The sequence below is a fragment of the Vipera berus genome (assembly GCF_964194415.1).
Source record: "Vipera berus genome assembly, chromosome: 5".
Lineage (NCBI taxonomy): Eukaryota > Metazoa > Chordata > Lepidosauria > Squamata > Viperidae > Vipera > Vipera berus.
This window is the reverse complement of record NC_138207.1, coordinates 66,265,735-66,278,134: the sequence shown is the minus strand read 5'-3', so window position 1 is coordinate 66,278,134 and position 12,400 is coordinate 66,265,735.

Below are 12,400 nucleotides of genomic sequence, written 5' to 3'. Positions count from 1 at the left end.
GTTGGACCGCTTTGACCTCCTTACCTTCTGCCACTCACCGCTCTTTTCTTCCGCGGGTCTCTGAGGTGTCGCTGGGGGTGAAGACGGCGTGTCTTCCTCCATGGGACTGGACGCATCTTCGTCTTGTTCCTCACTTTCGTCGGTGGCAGGGTACGAGGTCGCCTCTGGTGATGTCGCGGTCGGGGTGTCCTTGCTGGGTCGGTTGGCATATGGGCTCAGATCATTTGAGTGGATCTGAGTCCAATTGGAGTCCTCTTCGAAAGAGGCAGATTGGGAAGTCACAGGCCTGCCCCCTTCTCCCAGGAAACGATAGGCCTTGGAGCCAGGAGCATAGCCCAAGAACCTTAGTCTCTGGGAAACAGGTCTCCCCTTCTTCCGCAGCTGCTTGGGGATGTGTACCCATGCATAGGAGCCAAACACACGCAAATGTGCCAGATTTGGTTTCCTACCGTGAACCAGGAAATATGGGGTCTGGTTCACGACACTGCTCCAGGTGCGGTTTAAAGTGTAATTGGCATAATGAATTGCCTCCCCCCAGTATGACTCTGCGACACCCGCGTCTGCAATCAGACTATGCATCATGGTTTGCAGGATTCCATTCCTTTTCTCAGCTACACCATTTTGCGACGGGGTGAACGGTGCAGTTAGAAAATGGCGGATGCCCTTACGCCTTACCCAGTCCTGGAACTTCTGAGACATGAACTCAGCCCCGCGATCGCTCTGCAACTGTGCGATCTTGGTCTTGTACTGAGTCTCTACGAAGTTGTACAGCGACTTTATGGCGTCAAAGGCTTCAGATTTCTCTGTGAGAGTATACACGTGACCGTAACGTGAAAAATCATCAACGGCAGTGAGAAAATACCTTTTCTTTCCTAGGGATGGTGTAAAAGGCCCAACCAAATCAACATGTACTAGTTGGTAAGGGTGTTGAGTCTTACGGGATGACACCTTTGATATAGGAGCAGCCTTCCTCTTTGTTTTCTTGCAAATGGCACAGTCCAGAAACACGTCACAGTCCTTGAGCTGGACTCCCTCAGCAAATTCTCCCATCTTTTTAACTACAGGGAAGCTTGCATGACCCAGCCTTCTGTGCAATAAGTGGGCGCACTTATCGTGAATTGGCTTCCCTATTGACACTCTCTTGGCTCTGGTTGCTTTGAGTGGTGCTGCAGGTGCCTGCTGAGATTCAGGCTTCTTGCCCACACTGCCCTTGGAAAGCCTTGGGGCAGGTTGTGGTGCCTTGGGAGAAAAATATGGCAAGCCATTTATTATTGTAATATTTCCAATGACCTTCTGGTCTCGGGTGACATGACCTCCCCCCTTGCGAAATAGGACTTCCACTTTGTCATCGTCACACAATTTGGTGATGCTCAAAAGGTTGTTGGCTATAGAAGGGGCGTGCAAGACACCCTCAACTTTGCCAAGTCCAGGTAGAGAAACAAAACCCTCCCCAACAACTGGAGCAGTGTCACCGTTTGCAACCTTGACAGATGAGTTAATTTTCTTTAACCTTTTAAAACCTTGACTCATATTAGTAATGTGAGAAGAAGCTCCAGAGTCCAGTAACCATAAGTCAGTGGAGCTATCAGCCTTTGTTGTGGGGGTGAGGGAACAAGTATGCAGTGAATTTCCCTTGCCCCTGCCACGCCCCCTTCCTCCCCCTTTGCTTCTTACTTGATTGGGACCACGTTTAGGGGCTTGATGTTGATGGGGGAAGTCTTTCTTGAGGTGCTCCTCAGAGCCACAGATGAAACATTTAAGCAGAGCATTAATTTGCTCTGAGTTGTGGCGCCCCCTTCTGGCTTGCTGAGTGGTGACTCTAGCGTATTCTCCAGCATTTCTCCTTCTCCGATCTTCTTCGATCAGTCTCCCTGTGAGGTAGGACAGATTTATGTCTTCCCTCTTGACCGCTTCGAGTGAAACAATGAAATTGCTCCAACTCCTGTCTAGAGAAGTAAAAATTATGGAGAGCATGCTCACATCAGACACAGGAAAATCTCTGGAAATCAATTCTGCCCTGAGTGCCTTTAATTTTGCAAGATGTTCAGGCATGCTGGCACCAAACTTCAGTTTGGTTGTATAAAGCTCAGTTGTATATCTGGTGATGGAACCAATGGTATTGCTGTTGAATAAATTGTATAACAGTTTCCAGACCTCAGCAGCTCTGAGACCAGCTGGAATGCTTGGGAACAAGTTATTGTCCAGAGAACTGAGTAGAGCAGAATAAGCCTGCAAGTGTCGCAGCTCTTCTTGACGTCCCCATGGGGGAGGGGGGGGGTTCCGAACCATTTGTAGAATCCCATTCTTTAAGAGATGTAGCTGTATATCTTTACTCCAACTGCTATAATTCTCCCCATCCAGCTGTAGTTTTTTAAAATCATTTGGCAAATTTGTTGCAGGAATATAGTCCTTATCAGACCCACTTTCAAAATTTTTTGATATGTCCATTGATGTAAAAGGAAGCGGAAAAATGCTTAAGTCTGAAGTGAGTCCTTCAGTGAAAGGGTTCCCTCTAGTGGTCGAGGAGGGAATCCTTTCTTGATTACTTATTGACTCCAGGTGGGCGTGCCCGGGAACCACGTGACCCGGGGGAGGGCGTTGTTCAGGGTTTCTCCCTTCTTCCCATGAGGCATTGGGGGGGCGGAGCCCAGATTTGCCGGCCGGCATCTCTTTCTTGTTGCTGCAAGCACATGGATTTTCATCATTGTCTGTTTCTCTTTGCCCTCGCTGGTCATGAAGACCTGAAGAGAAGGTGGGAGGCCGCGGGGGTTGATTGTTGGGAGGCTGCAGGCTGGATTCCCCCCGGCAGTTGGGCCCTGGGGAGAGGATGGGAGGCCTTGGAGGGGGGGTGGGCACCCCCGACGTCTGCTTGGCCGCTGTCTTGCTAGCCTCTAAGGCAGTGGCCAGAGCTTGCATTGCTGTCTGGAGAGCCGTTGTAACAGTTTTGGCTGGGCAGATCTCATTGCTATCATAGCATTTTAGGCTTTGTGGGGGGGAGAAATCAGGAATATGCATGCTGTCTTGGCTGGAAGCCAGGGATTGCATGTCATTTCTACTGTACGCCAGGGAGTGCTGGCTATTTTGGTTGGAAGCCAGGGATTGCTGGCTCTCCAGACTTAAAGAAATCAAGTCTTTGTTAGATATAGTGGGGGCCGCCATCTTGTTTCCTGTGCCAGACCACGTGGGCGGAGCCATCTTGTTTCCGCTTGCCCCAGGAAGCTGTAGCTCACAGCTGGGGGGGCGGGTTCGCGCCAAAAGCCTTGGGGTCCCGGGGTCACTAAGGGAGGCGGGCGCCATATTTGGGGGCCTCGTGGTCTCTAGGGAGAGGCTCACCAGGGGTTCTGAGGCTTTCTGAGCTGTTCCCTGGGCTGCCCCTCCCTCCTCCTGCATTGCAAGGATCTCTTTAAGCAGCTCTTCACGTTCCTGTGCAGTCAGTTTACTCACGCGGCGTTTGGTCTCAGCCAGGTCCGTCTCTGCAGCATCTGAGCAGCCTTGGACAGTCTGTAATCCTTCTATGCTCTCCTCTGTGGCGTTCAGTTGTAGAGAGGCATGTGAAGGGGTCCTAGACGCTCTGCTGGATCCTCTGACGGGATGAAGGCCATTTGTGCTTTCATCTGCAGCTGAGGTTGCTTCAGGGACTGAAGTCTTGGATGTAGGCAGGGAGGCTGTCTTCGATCGATGACTCCTGGTCACGATAGTAGAAGTCCTGCCATCTGTTATAAATGGATTGGAGCCGGGTCCTCCAGACATCTTATTGGTTAGTTCCTGGCTGGCTTGGAAGCTTTCCTTTAAACCATGCTCTGACTACCAACTTGTGAGGTGTTCTCACAATGAATCGTTAAAGGAGCTCCCAAGCAAAGGCATCACGCAGAGATGCAATCATATTAGTTTTATTCAAGATAGATCAAAGAGAAAGAAATACTTGGCATGAAAGCATTCATGCCTGCATGTGAGAGAGAAATAAAATAAAACAAAACAAGCTAGGATTACATGACTAAAATAGAGGTTAGGAGTAGAGATAGAACTGGAAGCTGGAAAATGGAGAACAAAGAGCAGCCCCTCGTGCAGAGGTATTTATGGGGGGTCTTGGCCCCTCCTTGACCATAAAACTCTCTCGCCAATGGGGCTGTGGGTCTGGGACCCTTGGCTCATCAGTGGAAGCAAAGAAACCTCTTTGCCTCCATCTGATGACCCTTTTGGGGAACTGCCAATGGCTGGCACTAATCATCTAACAATGCCGTCATTGAACAACCCAACTATATACACAACACCCCTTCCCCCATAATATGAACAATAAACAAGCATGCTAACATGTTATAGTGTTATTATGTATGTGTCCAGTCCACCTCCACCTTTGACCTCAAAACCTCACAAAGTCCTCCAGGTACGCCGGTGACTTAAGAGCCCGGCACGAACATCTCAGAGGCTGATCCCTGTCCTTATCCCCTGATTCCTTGGCAGACAACAGGCACTGGTTCTCCACCCCCATGCTGCCATCGTAGGCTTGGCTCGGTTGTTGCCCGGCCCGGTCAAAAGTCTCTGAGCAGTGTTCTGTGTCAGTGTTGACCTCCAGCCTTCCCTGGCCATCTGCCAGTGGATGATGAGGATGATCGACCGGGGCCCTTGGTGATGCTTGAAGGGCAGGGTTTAATGGCGGTGACAGATTACCCCTTGGTGGTGATTGAAGGGCAGGGTTTAATGGTGGTGACTGATTAGCTTGCTCAAGTTGCTGTTTTTCAGGAACCCGCTTCCTCAGTTGGTCAATGTGTCTTCTGACCTGACGGCCCCCTTCCCCCTCTACAATCTATGACAAGGGCCCGGTTTTGTCAACCACCACCCCTTGAGCCCACATGTCCCCAGACCCATAGTTCTTGACCCACACCTGCTCGCCTATGCCGATCTCCCTGACGGGTCTGGGTTACTCTGCCTCTGCAGCCACTCTATCAGGGTGAAGTCTGTCCAACTTTGTGATGAGACGCCTGCCCCAATGCAGCTCTGCCGGACTTTTGCCAGTGGCTATGCAAGGTGTGGTGTGTTGCGCCAGTAAGTATTGGGCCAGCCTTTGGTGCCAATCACCTATGATGATGCATCTCAAGGCGTCCTTGGTCGATCTTACCATTCGTTCTGCAAGTCTGTTGGTCGATGGGTGGAAGGGCGTGGACATGGCGTGCCTAATCAAGTTGGCCCTGGTGAAAGCCTGGAAATCAGTAGATGTGAATTGCGGGCCATTATCTGAGACTAACACATCAGGCAGACCATGCGTGGTGAAGAGCCCCCTTAGCACCTGTACCATTTGGCTGTGCTCATGCTCTTAACAGGAACTACCTCTAACCATTTTGAATAACTATCCATGACCACTAAGAAGAGTTGCCCTTGGAAGGGTCCCGCATAATCTATGTGAACTCTAGACCAAGGGGCGTGCGTTGCCTCCCATTTATGCACAGGAGCATGTGGTTGCTCTGGTCTGGATCTTTGACACTGGTAGCAACCAGCTACTTGTTCCTCAATTGCTTTGTCCAGGCCTGGCCACCACAAATAACTCTGAGCTAAAGCCTTCATTCTGACTATACCTGGGTGTCCCTCATGTAAGGCTTGTAGGACCCTATCTTTTAGCTTTTCTGGAATCACAACCCTGCTTCCCCGCAAAAGGCATCCTTTATGTGAAGACAACTCGTGCCTTCTTGTAAAGTATGCCTGAAACTCAGGGCCTGGGCTCTTTTCTTGCAATCCCGATTCTACCCAAGCTAACACCCTGCTCAGGACCTTATCAGCCGCTGTGCCAGCAGCAATGTCCTTAGCGTGAAGTGGGCATTCAGGGAGTTCCTGGATGGCTAAAATTTGACCTGCCGGTGCCAGGTCTGGTTCACCAACCGCTAAGGGCAACCTACTTAACCCATCTGCATGGCATTTCTCCTTCCCCAGTTTGTAGACCAATTTACATGTGTAGGCAGAGAGGAATATAGACCATCTTAACATTCTTGGGGACAGGATTTGTGGCGTTTGCTTATCCGTTGTGAACAACCCCAACAAGGGTTTGTGATCAATGAAAATGGTGAACTCTCTTCCATATAGGTAGTCATGGAATTTTTTTATGCCAGAAACTATGGCCAAGGCCTCTTTATCAATCTGGGCATAATTCCTCTCTGCCTTTGAGAGTGTTCTGGAATAGTAAGCAATTGGCTTTTGCTCTCCATTTTCATCCAAATGACTTAGTACTGTGCCCACCCCATAAGGGGATGCATCACACGCTATGCAGATTGGCTTGTTCTCAATGAAATGTGTGACTGTCGAATTGCTGGACAACAGTTTTTTAAGGTTCCTGAAACTGTTATCATGGATCGTGGACCAATTCCAAGGGGCTTTCTTATCCAGCAATCTGTGTAATGGCTCTGCAATAGCTGCCTTGTGGGGCAAAAATGCATGATAAAAGTTAAGTAGCCCCAGGAAAGCTTGCAGTTCTGCCTTGTTCTTTGGAGTAGGAGCCATCTTAATTGCCCTTATCTTGGAGTCAGTGGGGTGAATGCCCTGTGCATCAATCCTGAATCCCAGGAACTCCATGAATGCTACTCTATACTGCATTTTTCCCTCTTAAGTTTGAGCCCAGCAGAACGAAATCTGCCTAACACAGCCTGCAGCCTATCTGCTAAAACTTCTTCTGACTCTCCTGCAATTAAAACATCATCAAAATATGGGCACATCCCAGGAATACCTTTCAGTGTCTTTTCCATCACTTCTTGAAAGATCCCAGGAGCTGCAGAGATGCCAAACTGTAAGCGGTTCACTCTGAAAGCTCCTCTGTGAGTCACTATTGTCTGGGCGTCTGCCGTTTCCTGGGTAACGGGGAGCTGCTGGTACACTTGCGCCAAATCGAGTTTAGCAAAGATGGCGCTGGACTGTATTGCCGAGAGGACGTGCTTCACCGTTGGAACCGGGTAAGCATGCAGATTTAAGGCCCGGTTTACCATGGCCTTGTAATCCGCGCATATTCTAATTTCACTGTTAGATTTTAAAGGAGTTTCAATGGGGGTTTCCCAGTCTCCCCCTTCCACGGGCTCCAAAACTCCCTGGCTTACTAACTTTTCCAGTTCGCTCTCAATCTTGTGTTTGAGAGCAAATGGAACTCTCCTAGCTTTAATTCGCACTGGCAGGACATCAGGTTTTAAATTAAACTTAATGGGGGGGCGTGTATTTGCCCAATTTGCCATCGAAAACGTCTGCAAATTTTTTGCAGACAGATTCGAGACTCCTGGCCTGGATGGTATTAACCCCCCCAGCCAAATGCCCAGGGCATCGAACCAGTCCAGCCCCACCAAGTTAGCCCTCTTGCCCTCAGTTACCATCACATCCAATGGACCCTGGAACCCCTTATAACTGACTAATAAGGTGGCCTTTCCCCTTAATTTAATTGGGGCCCGTTGAAAATCTGCTAATTGAATTTTGGTGGGTTTTAAGGGAATCCGCTGCCTGCTCTGGCCAAAGATCGATTGAAATGTCTCATAAGATATTATTGAGACAGAAAATCCCGAATCAATTTCCATCTTGCAAGGAATTCCCTGCAAGCGGACCTCTATTTTAATTTTTGGCTTGAGCAGCTGGTTGATTGCTGAGTGGGACACCACTTCCCCACTCCCCACAATTGTTTGTTTCAGGGGCCAAGGGGGCTCAGCAACTGAGAATGGCAGGGTTTCTGTACCTGATGGTGATGCATCAAGCTCATTCAGACTGTCCCGGTTGCGGTTGCGGCAGACGGCTTGTATGTGCCTGGTTTTACCGCAAGAACGGCATTTCGCGCTGCGGAACTTGAAGGTCGCCCTCGAATGGCTACCCCCGCAGCTGCACATTTTTGTTCAGGGCTGTAGCTCGGGTACTTTAAATATTTGTTGGCTGTCCGCGGTTTCTTCTGGCTTCCTCCGATGTCGCACTGAATTTGGATCTTCTCAAGTTTTTGTAAGATCGCATCGATCTCCGCTTCTTCTTCGGGCTCCTTGCTTCTGCCGTCTGCAACGCTCTCTTGGTGGACTGATCCACTCGAGCTGCTGCTAGGTTTGAGAGAGTTCTTGCGGCTGGTCGCCTCGTGGGCCATTATTTCATCTATGACCTCTTGCAGGTTCATAGTTGGTTTGGCGACCACCTTTTGCTGCAGCCGCTCATCTCTCAACCCGAATACAATTTGGTCGCGAACCCGGTCTTCCAGGTTGGGGAACTTGCACATGCAGGTGGCTTGTTGCACCGCTGCAATGAATTCGGTCATAGATTCACCTGGAACCTGGTTTCGCTGGACAAACTGCAGCCGCCAAAACAGCTCAGACCTCTTTGGCATGAAATGGGTGTTCAGTTTGTGGGTGAGGTCGGCGTACGACATGGTTGTGACGGCTGCTGGGCTGCACAAGCCGACGGCTACATTATAGACAGCCGGGCTGCTGAGGCACATCAAAGCCACTGCCTTAATGCAGTTTTCCGTTATTTGGTTGACCAGCAGGTAGCCTTCGATTTGACCCAAGTGCGATTCCCAGTGCTCTGGGTACCGCACGTTGAACTTGCGGATGTGCCCGAGTTTTGACATGCTGTTTCGGTCCTTGATGCTGCCTCAGCAGGAATTTTCCAGAAGAGTTTCTCTTTCCACTTTCCCTGCTGATTCTGCTAATAGTTCAGCTCAGTAAGCAGCATCCCACCTTCGTCGCCACTGTAAAGTTGTGGGTTCAGGACCACGTGGAGACAGCAAACAAAGGGTTCCTACAAACAACCTTTATTGAGTTCAAGATGAAGACAAGTATGGAGCTCCCAGGAGCCCCTTAAATACCTTGCCAGATTTGCTTAAAAAACAATTTCAACATCGGATTTTCCCACCGTACACTGGCTAGCCAATCCATGCCGTCATTGAACAACCCAACTATATACACAACACTGCTAAATCTTATTCCTGACTCCCAAGGTAGTTAAGCTACTTGTTTATGCCCTGATAGTTTTGTATTTGGATTACTTATAGTAGCTTCATTGTTTTTCCTCTTTCCTTCGATTCTAGCCTAGAATGATCCAGTGCTATGTTTTCTCCAGTTTTCCCATGTTACTATTCACTATAAGGTACATCATTACCTGCGTATCAGGACTAGAATGCAGTTTTTGCTATTTATAATATCCTAGAGGTTGTGGCTTTGTTCTCTGGTTTTGGACTTCTATGAACCTGCTTAACCAGCTAATTAACTAATTAATCTTTTTTTTCTGAAGGTGGTGTTCCACCTCTAAGCTTTTCAAGATTTGGTAGTATTTTCTTTCTCTTTAAGCTTGACATGGAAGGGAGAGCATTTTGGAACGGCTAAAAGCTTTCGTTTTCTGTTCCACAGATGGAATACTGTTTTCATCTAAATTTGCAATTACCATTGCATTCGTTGGTGTATTTTGCTTATAGTGTATTTTATAAAATATTGGATCAATAATGCTGTATATAATATTATATAATGTATAAATGAATTTATGTCTGTTTACTTCTATAGTTTTTGAATTTAAGTGTGTTTGTGTGTGTGTGTGTGTGTGTGTGTGTGTGTGTGTGTATGTGTGTGTACAGGTTTATGTATGTTTTTACTGTATGCCATATACAAATGCCAGTTTGGTATAGTGGTTAAGGCATCAGGTTAGAAACCAGGAGATTATGAGTTCTGATCCAATCTTAGGTTTAAAGATGTATGTGCATACATCAAATATTTATTTTATTTTTATGTTTTGTTATTGAATACAAAGGATCCAGAGGACTCTTAAAATGCATAAAATATTATGGTCCAATATACTGGATGACATAGTTCATTAGCAACAGGTTTACTACCCCACTGTATTCCCTTTGTGTACAATGCAAATGCAGGGTTCATGGAACAAAACTTCTATTGAGAAGAATATATACAACAAGCACTGCCTTCCTGCATGAACGAGAAAAAAGAGGATGACAAGTTCTCATCAATTAACGTGTTATCACAGCGAACGATGATGAGAAGGCAGACCGGACCCAAAGACATGGGGAGAAGGCACCTGACTGGGGTAAACCGTGAGGTATATATAAAAGGTAAAGTTAAAGGTTCCCCCGCACATGCGTGCTAGTCATTTCCGACTCTAGGGGCTGGTGCTCATCTCCGTTTCAAAGCCGAAGAGCCAGCGTTTGTCTGAGGACGTCTCTGTGGTCATGTGGCCAGCATGACTAGATGACAAAGGCGAACAGAACGCTGTTACCTTCCCACCGTAGTGGTCCCTATTTTTCTACTTGCATTTTTACGTGCTTTCGAACTGTTAGGTGGGCAGAAGCTGGGACGAGTAACAGGCACTCACTCTGCTATGCGGCACTCGGGATTCGACCCGCCAAACTGCCGACCTTCTGATCAACAAGCTCAGCGTCCTAACCCACTGAGCCACCATGTCCCATGTGTGTGTGTGTGTGTGTGTGTGTGTGTGTTTTCTGAGGTTTTCGTGGGTGTTTGTATGGAGGAATCAGGGTGTTGCCCTGATTCCTCCAATTTTACGTGGGGAAAAACCCGAATGACAAACCACACAATAAGCAAACTGACACCCACTATAAAAACATGGCAACACCACAAACACGAAGCCGAAGAAAAGCAGCACAACTCACCAGCTCAGGTCTGGAGCTGGCAGCTGAGACCAGCCCATCCACTCAGAACACACCCCCACCCAATCAGAACACACCCACCATTCAAAACACACTCCCACCCAATCAGAACACACTTGGTCCCCCACCCAATCAGAGCACACCTCCACCCACAGAACACACCCCCTCTGGCAGTTTAAAAAAGAGGAACAAACAGCCACATGCTTCTCCCAGAAGAAGGAAGCTAAAGCCACCAGCCTGATGATGACGGATGGGATTCTGTCGAAACGTTGCACCTACACCTTTAGTTCTACGCGGGGAAAAACCCGAATAACCAAAGATCCACATACAAACACCCGCGAAAACCTCAGAAAAATATATATATAAAAATCCTTACATAGGATTAACAAATCCAGATTACAAATATACAAATATCTGGATGGATGATAAATGGATTCAAAGAATTAGAGTTTTCAGTCATTCTTTCTTGCCAACTAAGTCTGAATTTGTGCAGCTCTGATCTTGTAGCTCTACCTCTATTTTTACACCAGGAAAACATATAATTAATATATCACACTTGGGCAGGCAGATATCTACTGAACTATTTTCCACAAATATATGTGGCTATGTACCTGTTAGTACACATCGTGCTTTGTAATGTATAATGCCTATGATTTTTAAAAAATTAGTACTAGGTGTTTAGGTTCATTATGAATTAGTGAAATGCAATAGGTAAGAATTGGTCATTTCATGTAAGATTGTTCATGGAATCTGCTTAATGCAATAATGAGAGGAAATAACATCTAATCTTTCCAAATGTCAAATTCCAAGTAATTGAAAACTCAGAAAAACTTAATCTTTTGGTGAACATGTTCAGACCATCAACAATTTCTTTCAACAGCCAAATTGCTAATAACGTATATTTCTTTTTTTACCTGTGAAAGCAGTGTAGTTAATCAGTAATAACTTGGACTAATATTTGGTCACAGCCATTCATTTTTAAAAAAATGATTAAATGAGAATAAGCTGCAAAATTCCTTCCTCTCTTTATAGGAAAGACTTTTTCTGGTAATTCCACCATTCGTTAGGATGGAAAAACTAGCATTAAACCAAGTCCTTCTGCCAAAGTTGTTATTTCTGTCACCAGCCTTTGCGTCAGCTGGCACTGCATGCTTCTGTGAAAAAAGTTTTCTTAAGTTACTGTATGTCTAAGAAATTGCATTTCTTAAGTTATGTCTAAGAAATATATTAGAACGAGAATGTTTAGGAACTTCTTCCCTAATAGACTATTGTATTTCAAAACTTAGAAACATTTGCTTTCATTTTAAATAGATTGCATATATTACAATATAAGTCTCCATTCAATATGATTAAAAGCCGAACAGCTTTTAAATGCCCATCCTTTTGTGAGATGGGAAGAAGAACAGAACCTTGCTGCTTTAATTCATAATCCTTTCTTCTTATAGTCTGTATCTTTAAGAGGATAATTGCTGAATTGAAATTTGAGAGTGTTATCTCAACAACCAATTACTCAAATAACTTTGAAATTGGCTTAAATTGGTTTGTCATGCTACATTTACCTGAATCTTTTATGAGAAAGATAGGAACAAAAAAGAGGGGGGAAATAAAAGGAAAGGGGTGGGGGAGAAAAGAATTCAACCTGTCTCAAATGTTTCATATCAATAAGGAAAGGAACCAGTTTAAATTCTTTATCTTAGTCTCTAGCATAGTCTTCCATCTAAAGTTGAATATAGACTTCCAGTTCTAAGGGTGCCTTTCGTTTACCAGGTTATGATAGAACGTATTTCCCAATGC